This window comes from Arachis hypogaea, chromosome 14 (assembly GCF_003086295.3).
Source record: "Arachis hypogaea cultivar Tifrunner chromosome 14, arahy.Tifrunner.gnm2.J5K5, whole genome shotgun sequence".
NCBI lineage: Eukaryota > Viridiplantae > Streptophyta > Magnoliopsida > Fabales > Fabaceae > Arachis > Arachis hypogaea.
In genome coordinates this window covers 8,485,976-8,491,975 of record NC_092049.1, presented here as the reverse complement: position 1 = coordinate 8,491,975, position 6,000 = coordinate 8,485,976, and the positions used below count along the sequence as shown (strand labels likewise).

General features: G+C 28.6%; 1 pseudogene; it reads left to right on the top strand.

The window, feature by feature from the left end:
• The first annotated feature begins 291 nt into the window (after positions 1-291).
• LOC112741360 (U-box domain-containing protein 54-like) lies at positions 292-2,798 on the top strand (annotated as a pseudogene).
• The last annotated feature ends 3,202 nt before the right edge of the window (positions 2,799-6,000 follow it).

Here is a 6,000-nt window from a genome sequence, read left to right as displayed (position 1 = left end):
TACCTTAAATAATACTTGTCTATTATCAATAAATATTTAAATATTATAATAAAGAGACAAATAATTTAGTAAATAAAAATATTTAAATATTATAATATTGAGATGTATCTTGAGGTAGTGTTTATTTGCAAAGAGACTAGAAATAAAATTGAGGGACAAATTTATTAAAAGTATCAACTAGACTTCATTGTTGTTTATTGATATAGCACGCATAGCACAATAATTTTTTGAAAAATGAAAAATGAAAAAAAAAAAAAAAAAAAAAAAAACCTCAAAAGTCAAAGTTGGTGTTTGAACTTCTGAATTATTTCCCACAGGCTCTTATAATAGCAAAGCTACAATATCACAAGTCAACATCTGAATTCATCATCATCACCAATGCATTGGTAACACCAATACTATCTCTTTTCTCTTTCTCTGAAACCTTCAACATAATAACATGTCTTCTGCAACATTATTAACCGAGTCCTTGCATAGTATGCACCAATCATCATCATCATCATCAGATGAAGGTGCTAAATCCACCATGGGAAGTTCCCAAATGTTCAACAACTACTATGGAATCATCACTAGTAGTAGTAGTGAGATAGTAGAGATAGAAGAAGAAGAAGAAGAACAAGACATGAAGACATCAAAATTGTACCTTAATAATGATGCTCCTAGGACTATGTCAAGAATTAGTGAAGGGAAGAGTAGTGAGGAAGAAGAAAGTGTTTATGTAGCAGTTGGTAAGAGTGAGACAAGCATGGAAGCTCTAACATGGACTCTCAAGAACTTGGCTACTACCTCATCTACCATAATTTATCTCATCCATGTTTTTCCTGAGATCAAACACATTCCAAATCCATGTAAGTCAAACACTCTCTTTTTTCTTTTTTCTATTTTAAAACCTTAGTCTTCTTATCATATCAATCTTTTCAATTTCAGTAACAAACATAAAATATATATGGTTTAAATAAATAATTTTTTTTTTTTTATATATCAATTTTTCATACCATTTTAGTTTGTCTGTGTGTGATTGTTGGATGGTGCAAGATTTTCAGGCCCTGGTCCTACATAAGTGAGGTTGAGACCTTAACCACCAAGTTGTTTTAAGATCAGAAATATATGATCCTTGTTTTAATAGTAAAGTATCAAGTATTCATGGACATATATAGAAAATTGTTGAATCTTTGATTGAAACAAAGTACTAATAAACACAGTTTGTTTTTCCAACATCACCTGTGAACCAATTTTAATTTGTGAGCTTAAAATGATGCCTAAGTCAACAAAAGACTGCTGAAGATTGAATTCTCAGTTTGATGAACTTTAATTTAGATCAGTAAACCTTGGCTAGCTTGTACAATCATTAATGAAGCAAGAATGTGAGTTCCAAGGACAAAAAGTCAACCATCATGAAGAATACTTTTAGATTAGTTCAAGATGTTGCATTGTTTTCAACATATTTAATTTGCATTGCATTATTTTTTTTATATATTAATATTCAAATACTATATAAAATAAGCTGGTTTGGTTTATTAGTAAAAATGACAAGTCTAACAACAAAAATGATGTCATAATTTCTCAGCTTGCATGGATATTAGTTACAAAATGTCAAAATCATCTAATATATATTTTGTAGTTTAGTTTTAAAAAAAAAAACTTAAAAACAAAATTAACCTATTTAATAGCTCTACTGAAAAGTGTATATATCCCAAAACATACATAAATAATTTTTAGGTATTTTATTAGAATGTAAATGGTAAAAGCCTTAATAGATAGATAGTTAAATTTGTAATAATTAAGCAATGTGTAAATAGTGTGTATTTGGGACTAGCTGTTGTTTATGCAATGACAGTGGGAATGGGAATGATCCCAAAGAGCCAAGTGAGTGGTGAGCAAGTAGAGACCTACATGGCCCAAGAAAGAGCCAAGAGAAGACAGCTCCTTCACAAGTTCCTCCAAACTTGTTCTGCTTGCAAGGTTAAGGTGGACACCATTCTCATTGAGAGTGATTTTGTTGCAAAGGCTATATTGGACTTGATCCCCATTCTTCATATTACAAAACTAGTTCTTGGACTCAACAAATCCCAATTAAGGTACATTTTTTTATAAATCATGATTTTATATTACTCCTTAGTCATTAAGATTTTAAATTGTAAAGGTTAGTGATCAAAGTGATTGTTCAAAAAATATTTGAAGATAAATTTGGAATTATACTCTTTTATATAACCTAATCACATGTAATTACTTAAGAATATCAGTGTTCTAGTAATTTTAATAGTCGATCTCAATTATAAAAAATATGTAATATACGTTAATTGAAATCAACGGTTAAAATGACTATATATCACACTGATATTTCAGGAATATTTGAAAAATTTTTAATCATTTATTATTTTGGTTTTTAAAATCAATTATCAAAGATCACATATAAATGCATAGGGGAGTGAAATGGAAGTTGCACTTATAAGATTTTGGATGAACAGAAAACTAAGATCAAGAAAAGGGAATGGCATAGCAGATCAAGTACTTCAGAGTGCACCAGAAATGTGCAAGGTGAGAATTGTGTGTGAAGGGAAGGAAATTAGTGAAAACATAACTGGATCAGGGTTAGGTTCAGGGTCACCCTCTCCTTCTCCTCATGCCACTTCCATGCCCCATAAAGAGCCTCTCAAAAAAGATTCTGTTTCATGCACTTGTTTTAACTTTTAAGCCAAACTTCTTCAATTTCATTCCATTCTGTGTTGGTATATATGTCATGATTCATCACTATGAATTATTATTGTATAATTTCTATATAGGATATTACAAATTATGGAATGAAACAATGATTTATAATTTGGTTATACTGTATGTAAACGAATATTGACATAGGTGATAAAGATTGGTCATGTAATGTCTCTTATATGAATGCAGGTTTGAGTTTTGTTTTTGGTAAGTGTTAGAAACAAGAGACTAAACTGGAGAAAGGATTTGTGTGTCTATTCAAATTGTCTAGAATGATACAATATAAAAAGGTATTTATAGGTATTAAGAGAATCGTAATAATAAAGACGTAATCTCCTACAATAAATATTCAGATATACTAACTAATTGATCCTAATTATATTTTAACAGTAAGTATTTATTAAATTTTGAAATATATTCTAAATTTAGTTGGTTGGTCAAAGTTTATGATATTATCAATATATTGAAATTATCGTAATATTTTTAATTTATCTCTTAATTATTGAAATAATTGAAGAGTGACAGAAGATTTTTATTAAAAAATATAATAATATTGATAATAAAGTAGTTATAATTAATAAATAAATACAATAGATACTCAATAATTATCATATTACCGCTAAAAATTTCGTGTGGACTTTAGCTGTTGTTCTTGCTTGAAAGGAATAACTATATGATTATTAAAACTAAAGTTAATTTCTTATGATAGGTGCAGCCAAACAAAAGAAACGTGTATGCATCCATGATGATCAGCTGATCTCAAAGAAAAAAATATATATAATTAGTTTTATATTAGCTTTAGTTTAATTTAGATGAATTATTAATATAATATATAAGAGAAAGTATGACTATCAAATTTTGAAGAACAAACCTCTCAATTTCCCATACAAATTTTCTTCAACGTAGATACATGCAAGTAGTTAAGTTTGTCTGAGGTAAATACTAATAATTAATTCTTATAATGATGCTCTTTTATGCCGTTTTTTTTTTAATCTGTTGTAAATTTGAACTTTATTTAAAGATTTGTTGTTGGACAATAAATTGTGTATGTACAAGATAGAATTCGAATTCTCAAAATTTGTTTAATCGAACGAATGAATTGATGACCACTCAATCAATTTAAATTTGTGTTATTTAACATTTATTAATTTTAACGACAATTAATAATGCTAAATAAAATAAATTTGAGCTATTTTTGGTTAATATTTTTAATTATCAAATATTTTCGTTCCGAATAATTTAATTAGAACTTTAAAGAGAATACATGGTATAAATTATATTTTACTTTAAAGTTTAAACCAGACAATATATATATTAATAATTTTGCTTCATGTAAATTATCACAGGTGATGAACAAAAGTTGTAACATGGAAAATAAAATTGTCTTTTCAGAAACTTAACCTTTCGGAAATCCTAAGGTTTAATCCCTTTACACCTCAGCAACCTAAAAATTTAACCTTTTATGGTTTCTTTTTACCTAAAATCAAATTCATGTGATTATTATTGTCACAGTTGTTGCCCAAATAAAATAACAATAGTAATAAACTCTTAATTTTAATTTTTTTTTACTTATTGACATGTGAAGTATAATTTTGTTTCTCATGTATATCTTTTTTAGTCTTATATTAATAAATACATGATTTGACCAAATGATTTAATTTTGCCTTGTTCATACTATTTTAAACAAAGACTAACAAAATTATAAATAAAGAAATTATATTTGCACAATTTTTCATGTTATCTCAACTAAGTTCAATATTAATTGCTTCTCTAATTCTCACCAGAACCGAAGAAAAGCTCAATTAATAAGATTCAAATAAGATTGGCGAACTTAGAAAACATTAGTCCCTAACAAAAATAGGTTATTGTTAGAAATAAGGAATGTGATGAATACAAGAGTTTTATTGGTTTATGATGCAAAATTTTCTACCAACTTTAATTGTTTAACTGACTTTTTGATTGATAAAGAATGCTAAATTCAACTAACGAACAAAACGGTTGTTTCAATTCTTAATTAATAAAAGAAAGTAACTAGCTATGACTTTGTCTTCTTGATGTTTCTCTGTTTTTTCTTAATGTTTAATGGTAGTTGGAAAAATTCCAAGGACTCCTGTGAATGAGAAGTATGCTGACAGTTACTTGTAGGGGTGGCAACATGTACCCTACCCACGGGTATCCAACCCGACCCTACTCGGTCGGGTAGAATTGCCAATCCAATCCGCAGCGAGTAGGGTTCTCGTGCGGGTCGGGTAGGGTGCGGGTTGTGCCTCAACCCTACCCGACCAACTCGCATCTTATATATGTATATATTATATACTTATATAAAAATATGTTTTAAGTGGATGTTATACCAAAGACCTCTCACTAAATACAAAAGATCCTTAGTCATTAAAAGAAGATCATTAATTGATAATTTAATTTTTTTTTACATAAAAGTCAGTTCTATTTTAATTTATCAAGTTATATAATAGTGTTGCATCTTTTTTTGTAACCCACGGGTAGGATCGGGTACCCGCAGATTAAGAGCGGGTAGGATTAGGGTTGAGTTTATATAAAAATCTCAACCTGCGGGTAGGGTTAGGGTTAGCTCCAAACTCTACCCTACCCTATCCATTGCCACCCCTAGTTACTTGACAGAAGAGAAAGGCAAGAGGAATCCGCTTCTTCAAAGTTCATTGACTTGTGCAATCTTAAACAACTATTTCATTCTATTAATCTGTTTGACAAGTTTAATCCTTTCATCAATTAATATATTTAAATGTAGCTTATTTTTAAAAATCTAATACTAGAGTAAACTATTAAAAGAGTACTCGAAATATTCTTAGAACAAAAAAAAAACCCTAAAAGTAATGACAGTGTGAGAATTATCTGATACCGTTTTCATATCTTACTCTTAAATCTATTATTTTTGCAAAAAAAAATTCATGAATATAATTTTGTATTTATTATTATATTATTAGAAATGATAATAGTATGATACAGGTGAAGGTGGAGATGTTGCTTATTGAGGGTGACAATATGCCAAAGCCATAGTGGACCTTGTTAACAATCTTAATATAAAGAAATTGGTGATTGGAACCTGTAAGTATAATTTAAGTACAAATTATTACAATACCCTATCTTTGCAATATATGAAGTTAAATTAATTTTTATAACACTAGTTTTTTTTTTTTTTTTCTGAGAAGCCAAGTTATTTGTATTATTTGAATGAGTAGGAAAAAATCTGTGTCTAGAAAGGAGACAAGGCATGGCAAACAAGGTACTGAAGAATTTATAGCAGAGACATGTAAT